Source organism: Pinus tabuliformis, chromosome X (genome assembly GCF_031772625.1).
Source record: "Pinus tabuliformis cultivar Carrire ecotype Pingquan chromosome X, CPIR1, whole genome shotgun sequence".
Classification (NCBI taxonomy): domain Eukaryota; kingdom Viridiplantae; phylum Streptophyta; class Pinopsida; order Pinales; family Pinaceae; genus Pinus; species Pinus tabuliformis.
Window position 1 is genome coordinate 511,968,140 of NC_142308.1, and position 11,896 is coordinate 511,980,035.

Below are 11,896 nucleotides of genomic sequence, written 5' to 3' on the forward strand. Positions count from 1 at the left end.
GTAGGTGGAGCTTAAAAATCTAGAAAATTGCCGACATTTTGAAAACTAATTGGGGGTTTTTGAATGTGTAACAGGCGGTGTAACATCCATGGACGATTTCCTCGAGAAGTTTTTTCCACATGTCTACCGACGAAAGCAGCATCACCTGTGTGAAACAGACTACTGCAAAATTGCAAATACGACAACCAGCTGCTCACTCTGTTATATAAAAAGTTGGACTGATCTTGATTTTAATTTCCAGCATAATCTCATAAGAGTACATGTATCTATGAAATGATTTGAATGAAAATTTAACCCATGGTCTATTCATGATAAACTTTGAAAATAATTTGACTATTTCTTTGTTATATATATTTTTATTTGAAGACTTTTAAATAAGTTTCTCACATTTTCCTATTAGTAGAAGAAAATCTTAATAATTTGTCATATTTCTTTGCTATTATCACTTTATCGTTGCTATTGTTGTACGCTAAGGACTTGTGAAGACGATTAAGGTTTCAATGGGAAAAAAATGGAAACTCAGTTAAAGGTATTAATTCCCGATCATTCTAAAAACTGACTACTAGAATAATGTAGCATTCAAGATATTGCAACAACAGAAAAATTTATCAACTAAATCAAATTGCTGCAACAAATTTCAAGTTACATTTAATCCCATGTAAATTAAGGAAATGAATGTGCACATCTGATCTCCATTACATTACGGTCCGGGATACACTAAAAACATACTTCTCCAGTGACAACACAGCATTGTATGAATCATATTCAATATACAGTTAATGCAACAGATCTATGAAGTGTATCCCAAACAACACACTAATTACAGAAGGGCGGAAAGACTTTATAATTGATTAGAGAATTGTTGTGCGAAGTATAAGTAAGAAACAACGATTTACATATTACAAAATTGTAACTCATACACAAACTGGATCCAACTCGTTAAACCTGAAGTTTGCACAAAATAATTACACAGTTCCTCTCAAGCCCAGACCTGGTTTTCTCTCCTGAGCATTAATTTTGTAGTCACTAACCACAAAAGCCATTCATGAAATCGTGATAGATTACAAGAGAACAGTTGTTAAACGGAAGAAGTCACAGTTGTGCTTCCTTTCTGAGGCTCGGTTGTAGTTGTAGTTGTGGCGATGTAGGTGTCCTCGTAACAACAATAATTCCCTCCGAAGAATCCACCATGAATGAGTAAGATGTACCAGAGCTTTGTTCCACATAGAATAATAAGGAATGATTCCAACATTATCTGCACACACATGCAAAGTTACCCAATGTTAACAACAACCGCAAACGCTAAAACATAATTAAAGGAATGAGGAGATTAGTGACCGTATGAATGTAATAGCATATGAGTATTACATACCAACTTTGTGTTTTGGCCGCCAATCTTGATCTCTTTGCATGCCAACCTGCAGTTTTGTCAAAGAAAATTAATTAGCTCGTCCCCATTTCATGGATGAATCAGCTACCATAATTCTTATTGACTCATATCTATATATAAATTTTACCTCACGAAGAGGAACTCCTATTCTGAAATCCGCTTAATATCGTATTGGATTCCCAGTAGGCATTGTTTGGGGCAATTCGTAGCAGATGGGGCGATTCTCAGAACCGCCCCATCTGCTGGCAAAAGAAAAAGTGAAGAATCCACATGGGGATTTGTCGTGGAGAACAAAATGGCGACGAGTGTTATCAACACTTCCATTTCAAATCTGAGTGTTGCCTCACTCAAGTCGTCCGCAAATGCCAGGACTCAATCCAAATACCCAATGCGAGTCCGAGCTAAAGTGGAACCTTCCGACAAATCTGTTGAAATAATGAGGAAATTTTCTGAACAATATGCTTGTTGGTCAGACACATACTTTTGTGTTGATAAAGCAGTTACTTCTGTTGTTATTAAGGGTTTGGCAGAACATAAAGATACCTTAGGCGCACCTTTATGTCCTTGCAGGCATTATGATGATAAAGGTGCAGAGGCAGAACAAGGATTTTGGAATTGTCCATGTGTACCTATGCGAGAAAGGAAGGAGTGCCATTGTATGCTTTTCCTAACAACTGATAATGATTTTGCTGGAAAAGAACAGACAATCTCTTCGGAGGAGATTAAGGATTTGACAGCAAAGTTCTAAGTCGCAGAAAGCTATATTCATTGTTATTATTGAAGCTCATACAATAGATATTGGTTCTAAGTTATTATGTAAGCTTATTGGATTTCAAGAATGTTTTGTGCAATAGCAGTTGTAGATGTATAGATCGTTGGGTACATTAAGGCAAACGATTGTCTATATTTCAGTTTCTGGAATAAGAAAAATCCACATGGGTGCATGTATCACAAAAAAAATTTTAATTTGATCAACTTATGGTTTAAATTGCAATTTTGATAATCTATTTCGATTCAAAAACCATTTTTTTTAATTTGATCAATTTATGATTTAAATCGTAATTCTGATAATCTATTTCGATTCATAAACCATCGTGCAGTTTTTAAATACCCAAATTACAAAATTGGGATTATTGCAATATTGACGTCTGGATTTGAGGTAAATCCTCAATGAAAACAACATCAGAAATATTACAAACTGGGTGGCTACATTTGAGATTATCCTCCATGAAAACAACACCGCAATTGGGGCGACCTTGTTGCAGATTACGCTACATTGGAGATGACTTTTATTATTGAATTATGACTAGATCTATCCCTTAAGGATGAGTTGTCATTTTTATTTTCAAATAAATTTTGGTATTTATAATGTGTAGTATATAATTCTACTAAGTCCCTTTTTAATATTTCATAAATCCATCTTATATATTTTCCGTCATTTTACATTTTCACAAATCCACTTTCATTTTTATATGCAAAGGACGTTTACTTTATAGTCTCAAATGTTATAGTTCATTTTTATATGCAAAGGACGTTTACTTTATAGTCCCAAATATTATAGTAGTCGCTTCCGAGTGCATGTATCAAATTTACTAGTGCGTGGGTGCATGTATCAAATATGGCAGAAGAAAAAGTGAAGAATCCAACTCAACCGTTTCTTCTCAATGAACATGTAGGTTCCTCTTTCTTTCTTTCTTTTGTTTTTTTGGAATAATTAACTCCGACTAAGATATAAATGAATAATCAATCCATAAACGTCTTTTTTCTTTCTTTTGTTTTTTTAATAATTAACTCTGACTAAGATATAAATGAATAATCAATCCATAAACGTTGATTAGATTACATTTTTTTATTATTTCTAACCATCTTCATGGTATTCCTTCTCAACAAAAACCATAGTATTCCTTCTCAACAAAAACCAGACTAAGGTTAGCCAATAAGGTTTCATATCAAATTTGGTTTGATATGTGATCTATCTCCTCTCCTCAGAATTATAACCTATCCAAATCTCTTATTCATGATGCATAGATTAGGCATCTATGCCAAGTTTGCAAGCAATTATAAAAATCTGCAATATGTTTAGTATTTATGACTTTTCTTTTTCACCCATGGATCTGCCACATCTATTTGTTTCCTTCCCATCCTTTTTTTCATTGGGTATGACACAATATTTTCCAATCATTGTGTATGACACAATATTTGCCCATCTTCCATTGTCAGATAATTTTTTGATGCTAAATAATCTTGGCAAGAGAAAAAGAGTGGTTATTGGTGTGTATTGTGAAAGAAAAAGAGACAATCTAACACAGTTTACCTCTTCTCCATGTTTTAAATGAACACATAGGTTTCTTTCTTTTTTCCAAAATAATGAACTCCGAATAAGATAGAAATGTAGGTGTCTTTTTCTTTTTCTAAAATAATTAACGTATGATGAGATAGAAATAAATAAAGAATTATGAATTGGGATCACAAATTTCAAGATTTGAGTATACTCAAATGTTCATTTTTACATTCTCTTGTATGTTTGTTTTGATTAGGTCTAGTGAATCAAATTGGTTTTCAATAGGTTTGTTTTGAGTATGTGAGGTTTCTAGTGTCTTATTAATTCAAGTGGAAGAGATCTTTCTTACATATCATTAGATTATGAAGTGAAATTGGACATAATTAAGCTTTGGGCCATACCCTTTAGAAACAACAACCCAAACTAAATGATTAGTTATTAGACCTTTTTATTTAGTTGATCTAAACTAGAAGATTATAAAAAAAATTCCATTCATTGCTCCTCATAAACCAAGATAGATTGATTCATCCCTCCTTTTTAGTGTAATCTAAACTAGAAGATTATAAAAAAAATTCCATTCATTGCTCCTCATAAACCAAGATAGATTGATTCATCCCTCCTTTTTAGTGTACAAAGAGGAGTGCTTGATTTTTACTCCAAAAGATGGGGTGTTGATGTATCTATATATGGGTGCTCAGGTTTTTATATTAAAATTTTCTCCAGTGCTTTATTTGTAGTCAAAGAGATGCGGTGATAATGTATCTAGATATGGGTGTTGAGTTTTTTATATTGGAATTTTCTCTTTGTTTCAATTAGAATTAGAAGGATTTGTTCTTTTTGTTTTCCTTATAATAAACTATTGTTCTCAATTGAAATTGGATCATTTGTATTAATGTTTCTTTTCAATGTAAGTTTGAGGTGCAAGTTACTTATTTTATTTTTAGACTATGATATTTAACACATAGTGACCTATGCTTAATAAACTAAAATTAGGAAGGTTTAATAACTTGATTAGTTTTTTTATGGTTTTGGTGTAGCTTGTTTGTAGAGAGACTAGAGATTTGCCCCCTAGGCAATAACATTCTCTTACATCTTTGAAATCTTATTTATTGGTTCTATGTGCTTGCATTACCATCTTTTCTTAAATGGTATTTGAAATAGTTATTCAAGAAAATTTCTAAACATTTCAGCCTTTCATGATAAAATGTTCATTTTTACATTCTCTTGTATGTTTGTTTTGATTAGGTCTATTGAATCAAATTGGTTTTCAATAGGTTTGTTTTGAGTATGTGAGGTTTCTAGTGTCTTGTTAATTCAAGTGGAAGAGATCTTTCTTACATATCATTAGATTATGAAGTGACATTGGACATAATTAAGCTTTAGGCCATACCCTTTTAGAAACAACAACCCAAACTAAATGATTAGTTATAAAGAATTAGAAATTTCACAAATATAGTATACCAATATTAAGTGTGATTTATGGCCTTAAATGAGTTTTGGAGTGTAAACTTTGAAATGCGACAGAACTAAAATTAGAGGTCAGTAGAGTGTGTGAGGTCCAATTATTGGATAGAGTTCTTGAGAAAATGCTCCTATAGCATTAGAGTTAAACATGAGGCATCTCAGGTCAAGTGCCTAATGGTTAAGAGCATGTGTTTCCTCCTAAGAGGTCATAGGTTCAAAAACCAGAAGGGGTTAGAGTAGGTATGCCTTTGTAGACAATAATTAAATCGTTGCGTGGAGGTGGGTCTCTTGTCCTACAAACAAGGGGGTTTCGTACACCAATTTGGTGTTTGGCTTGGCTTTGACCTTAAAATTGGATAATAATAATAATTAGGATATAGATTGTTAGAAATTCATAATTTATAAGGGTGAAAGCATGGAGCTGGGCTACACTTTTTGGCAAAAGATGGCACGTTTGGGTGGAAAAAATGATTGCTCAATTGAGCCCTTTTTAAGCGCTCGATCGAGCCGTTTGAGCACTTAAACAATGTAACTCAATGTTATTTAGGAGCTCGATTCAGCCATGTCTTTGCGACAGTAAAATGAAGGAGATTGGGTTTTGGATTTATTTTTTGGCTCAGGTAAGTTTTATTATATGGAATTGAATTTCAATATGTTATTTATTAATTTATATGTCATTGTACTAATTTACTTCATTATTTCTTTTGTGCTTGATAATTAGGTACAACACTAGCATGTTGCCTTCAAAAATGAAGAAATTTCATTGCAATTGAAAAAGATCCAATACAGTGCAATTTCATTCAGCAAAGAATTAATGCTCTTCAATTTCTTCCAGATGCAATGCAAGAAATTGGGTTGAAGAAATGGGACTTTAATGAATCACGTGTGGCAAAAAAGGCAAAGGAACCCCGACCACCATTACATGGAATGTTTGGAAAGACATACATTGTGAGATTCGCAGACATAAAAGATCCATTAGAAGAGGAAAATGAGCAAAAGGAAGCAGAAAATATTGTGGAAGAAGACAATGATGAAACCCTAGAAAACGAAGAGTTTTGATTACGTGACATTGTTGATTAAATTTAAGTTATGCTTGGAAATCAAGCTTTGCAATGCTTTGACTTTGATATTTTATGAGAAGAATAAACACCCAATTAAGGTTGTTATGCGTTCAATATTTGTAAGATGTGATTATTGCATTAATTTTTAAGTTAATCATTATTTTGAAGAAGAAAAATAAAAATAAAAAAATAAAAAATAAAAAAAATCGAGTGATTATTATTTTTTTTGACATGAAATTTATTAAAAAACTATTACTTAACCATTTTTAGTTAACATTTTTGTATAAAAATTGTGATTTTGACATGTCAATTCTAGCAAAAAATTATCAAAACGTGTAGTTTTTTAGTTATATTTATGTTAAAAATGATTATTTTTATGTCCATTGTTAAAAAATATTATTTTTTAGAAATAATTATTTCAGGTGGATTGAAAAATTAGTTAAGGATGTATAAATATGTAGAATATCGAAAATTCAAAATATCGACCTTCTAATTTAAAAATACAAAACAATAAAAACCTCACTACAAAAAAATTAAAATTAAAATAAAAAACAAGAAAATATGAAGAAAATGACCACTTCAAAAATTATTAAATTTACAAAATAATTATTTACATTTCATACATTAGAAAATTTAAAGTCAAAAAATAGGTCTTTTAAAAAAATGTCTAATGTAGAATACCCAATTTTTTAAATCTGCATGAAAATCACTACCATTCTAACACGTAATGTACATAAAAAAAAAATAAAGTGTCAAAAAATATGCTCTAAAAAAAATGTGTGTTTTACATCACCCATTTTCAAAATCAGGTTATTTTTTTGCTATCTCTACGAAACGGGTAATAGTATCAGTTCCCGTTTCAAAGTTTGCATTGTCTATCGATGTATGGATATATCGATATCTCTTCCGTTTCACTTTTAGGTTAGACAATGATTGATCATTTATATCAATAGAATATTTGTTGTAGAATAAAGTCAAATTTCCACAATAATCACATTTTTTTACCACCAACAAATTTCTTTTGGTAAAATAATTCATGACTTTCTCTTTCACATAGAATTTCGAATATGAAACCATGGATAGTGGAAGGAGGAGGTGAATTCTTCCAAAAAAAATGACCAAAATTAGGGAAGGTATCATAATATAATTGAAATTCCACATGATAACGGCAACAACAATTGTTGTGTACAATGATAGGGTTAACATACCATGGTTTTTGTTGCACAAAAGTATTGATTGAGATAGTAATTCCACGATTCTCTTCTATGAACTTATTGAACAACTCCATCTGAGTGGTGTCCAAGATATGTTTTGCATGTTCTTCATATTTATTTCGTGTTATTCTTCATTGCATCACATGCCTTGCTTTTGGTGAAACATGTGAATTTTTCATCCAATATTCATCTATTATTTTTTAACATCTTCTCCGAATATATCTTTGTATGGTTTCCTACAAATAACTGTCCAATAAGCGATCTCATCATTTACATCTATTTGCAATCAAAATTTCATATGTTTGTGCAATGTTTTTCGTGAGGCCCCTATGCTTTTTCCATAGGTTTTACAAAACAATTTTCTTTAGTACTTGATGAAACCACTACCATTTGTATTTCTCTACATGCATCTACTTCGTTTTTTCTTTCTAGATCTTCCAATTTTTTTAGAGAAGTATTTATATTTTGAATCATATTTTCCTTCACTTTTTTATCTTTTGTTGATTTTTGAATACCCAATAGAGTTGTAGTGTCTTTTAATTTCTTTGATGTTAAGAGACCTCTCAAAATTTGAGCTTGACATGTCACATTTTCATCTTTGAAGAACTTTTTAATAATGACCTTAACACGATATCGTATAACATACTCAGTTTTTTAATCTCCATATATGTCAATGTCAACATTTTCTAACATCTCATCATCGATATTGATTTCATCTATACATGTGAAAATTAAATGTAAATGGATATAAATATTCATTAAATAATAAAATTGAAAAATAGATTTTGAGTGAAATTGAAATTAATAAATATGTATAATTTCAATCTCATCATCAATGTTATGAAGAATATATCTCTATGTTTACATTGCAAAATATTTTTCAAATTAGTTCATCAAATAAAAATTAAATTTCACAATACACTAGTTAAATTTTAAATATCATTCATAATATTTACATTTACATACCTGCTTCCACTTCTAGTTGAGATTGATTTGGCCTTTCAATATTTGCACGTTCTTCCTTCTTTCCTTTTTAATAGTTTCTCATGTATTCTCTATGAGCCTCAATGTCTCATGTTCGATCATATTTTCTCTTGCAATTTCTTTGATTTCCCATGATAATTTAATCTATATAGATTTTTAAAATCCAACCCAAAAAAGTCAATTTCAAAAATCTTGCAAAAAAAACACACTTTTAAAATTTATACCAAAAAAAACACTTCAAAAATTCAGCACAAAAGATTTACTTTCAAAAAAACTCACTTTAAAAATTTAGTGAAAAAAATTATTTTCAAAAAAACTCACTTTAAAAATTCAGCACAAAAAAATCACTTTAAAAATTCAACCCAAAAGGCTTACTTTAAAAATTAAGACCAAAAGAATTACTTTAAAAATTAAACTAAAAATTATCACTTTAAAAATTCAGCCCAAAAGACTTACTTTTGAATTAAGCTAAAAAATCTTACTTAAAAAGTTCAACCCCAAAAACTTTAAAAATTAAGCTAAAAAATCTTACTTAAAAAATTCTACACAAAAGACTCACTTTAAAATTTAAACTAAAAAATCTCACTTAAAAAATTCAGCCCAAAAGACTTACTTCAAAAATTAAGTCCAAAAAAATTCCTCCAAAAAATTCAACCCGAAAGATTTAGCTTAAAAGTTCACTTCAAATGAGGAAAGTGTGAAAATAATGTTTCGACTCCATTTATTTATATCATTTGGGTGAAACGTTTTTTCAAAGGGTCGCATAATTTCATTTTTGCGACCGACAGAAAATATCAACACATTTTTTGACAAACTTTTAAAAATAATTCGGCCGAATTATTTTTCCGTTTATTTTAACGGATGTCGACGACAAACAAAAGTTTGGTCAAATGTGGTTTCAGTTCGGACGAATTATTTTTTCGTTTATTTTAACAGATGTCGACAACAAACACAAGTTTGGCCGAATGTGGTTTTAGTTCGATCGAACTATTTTAACCTGCAACTCTGCAATAGCTCGGCTTAGGTCACCTTTTTCCAACTTCGACTTGCTTCAACTCCATCAAATTTGATGAATTTATTGTCGGAACCAATACCAACATTTGCATAATCTTTCAGTGGATATAAATTTTATGGAATTTCATAGAAATTTGTTAATTTTAATTAATTTTTCTAAAAAAATGTGTGCAAATCCATATCTTCCAAAATACACTATAAAAAATATGAAAAAATTATAGTTCATTACATTAGTTCATCTTCTGTAATGGGTAGTTTTTAGAATTTTAATTTATAACTAATATGTTGAGAAATTGAATGCTCAACTAAACATCTTCAAAATCTACAATTTTTTCATATTGGTTCAATTCAAAAAATTCTAGTAATTATGATGTGCATCAGTTGGTTTAGTAAATATAACGATATCGAAATAGAGTTTTTCTAGAGTGTTGCAACACATTTTTTTTTCAAAAACGCCAAATTAACAAAGAACACACTAGTGCTCAAAAACATGACGGGTTATGAATCCCTTCATTTTTAAACAACACAGTCAAATAATTGCTAAGTTAACATACCAAATGTGAATAAAAAAATTCCAAAAAATAAGTAATAGAAAGCTAATAAATTTTCTGACAAGTTTTCTTTTTATTGTAAAATGAAATTTTAAACAAGAAAATTGTTTTGGCTTGCTGAAAGTTGAAGAACTTCTAAAAATGATATTTTTTTCTCAAAAAATGGCAAAAAGTGTAACCCAACTTCACATTTTCACCCTTAATCAACAATTAGCATTATATAACATGGTACGTTTTTCATGATACATGGTTTGATGCTTAAAGGTTTTACATTTAAGTTCATGAATATGAAGAAATGAAACTAAATTTTTATTTAGTTGTTACTTTGTATGCCTCACATATGTAGAGTTTTAGAACCCAACTTTTGATGCCCTTTATAATAGTTACAGATTCCCCATGCCAACTTTTCAAGTGATGTATGTTTGAAGTTAAATGATAAACTTAGAATGCATCAAATAATAAGTAGAATGCATATAGTTAAAATGTAGATAAGTAGAATGAATCAAAATTGTGAATAAATGATGAAAGTAAATTTGTATTTAGTTGGTACTTTGTATGCCTCACATATGTAGAGTTTTAGAACCCAACTTTTGATACCCTTTATAATAGTTACAGATTCCTCATACCAACTTTTCAAGTGATGTATGTTTGAAGTTTAATGATAAACTTTGAATGCATCAAATAATAAGTAGAATGCATATAGTTAAAATGTGGCTAAGTAGAATGAATCAAAATTGTGAACAAATGTAGTCACATATAAGTTACATTTTGAATGCCATTATTACCCACCAAAGTTCTCATTGATCAACCTTTACTTGGTTGTTCTAGTTAATTTCCAACTCTTTGTTTGATGTAAGGTTTCAAGTTATAGTTTGTGAGTTTAATCAACAATCGGCATTATAAAACATGGTACATTTTGCATGATGCATGGCTCGATGCTTAAAGGTTTTACATTTAAGTTCATGAATATGAAGCAATGAAAGTAAATTTGTATTTAGTTGGTACTTTGTATGGCTGATAGATGTAGAGTTTTAGAACCCAACTTTTGATACCCTTTGTAATAGTTACAGTTTTCCCATACCAACTTTTCAAGTGATGTATGTTTGAAATTAAATGATAAGTAGAATGAATCTAAGTCATAAGTAGAATGTATATAGTTAAAAATGTGGATAAGTAGAATGCATCAAAATTGTGAACAAATGTAGTTACATATAAGTCACATTTTGGATGTCATTATTACCCACCAAATTTCTCATTGATCAACCTTTGTTTGTTTGTTCTAGTTAGTTTCCAACTATTTGTTTGATGTAAGGTTTCAAGTTATAGTTTATGAGTTTAATCAACAAGCAACATTATAAAACATGGTACATTTTGCATGATGCATGGTTTGATGCTTAAAGGTTTTACATTTAAATTCATGAATATGAAGGAATGAAAGCAAATTTGCATTTAATTGATACTTTGTATGGTACACATATGTAGAGTTTAAGAACCCAACTTTTGATACCCTTTATAATAGTTACAGTTTCCCCATACCAAATTTTCAAGTGATGTATGTTCGAACTTAAATGATCAACTTAGAATGCATCAAGTGATAAGTAGAATGCATATAGTAAAAATATGGATAAGTAAAATGCATCAAAATTGTGAACAAATGTAATCACATATAAGTCACATTTTGGATGTCATAATTACCCACCAAAGTTCTCATTGATCAACCTTTGTTTGGTTGTTCTAGTTAATTATTTCCAACTTTTTGTTTCATGTAAGGTTTCAAGTTATAGTTTGTGAATTTAATCAACAATTAGCATTATAAAACATGGTACATTTTGTGTGATGTATGGTTTTATGCTTAAAGGTTTTACATTTAAGTTCATGAATATGAAGCAATGAAAGTAAATTTGCATTTAGTTGGCACTTTATATGGCTCAGATATG

The 11,896-nt window shown here is 30.0% G+C and overlaps 1 pseudogene; it reads left to right on the plus strand.

Annotated features, from left to right (window-relative positions):
• The first annotated feature begins 1,674 nt into the window (after positions 1-1,674).
• LOC149140924 (ferredoxin-thioredoxin reductase catalytic chain, chloroplastic pseudogene) lies at positions 1,675-2,181 on the plus strand (annotated as a pseudogene).
• The last annotated feature ends 9,715 nt before the right edge of the window (positions 2,182-11,896 follow it).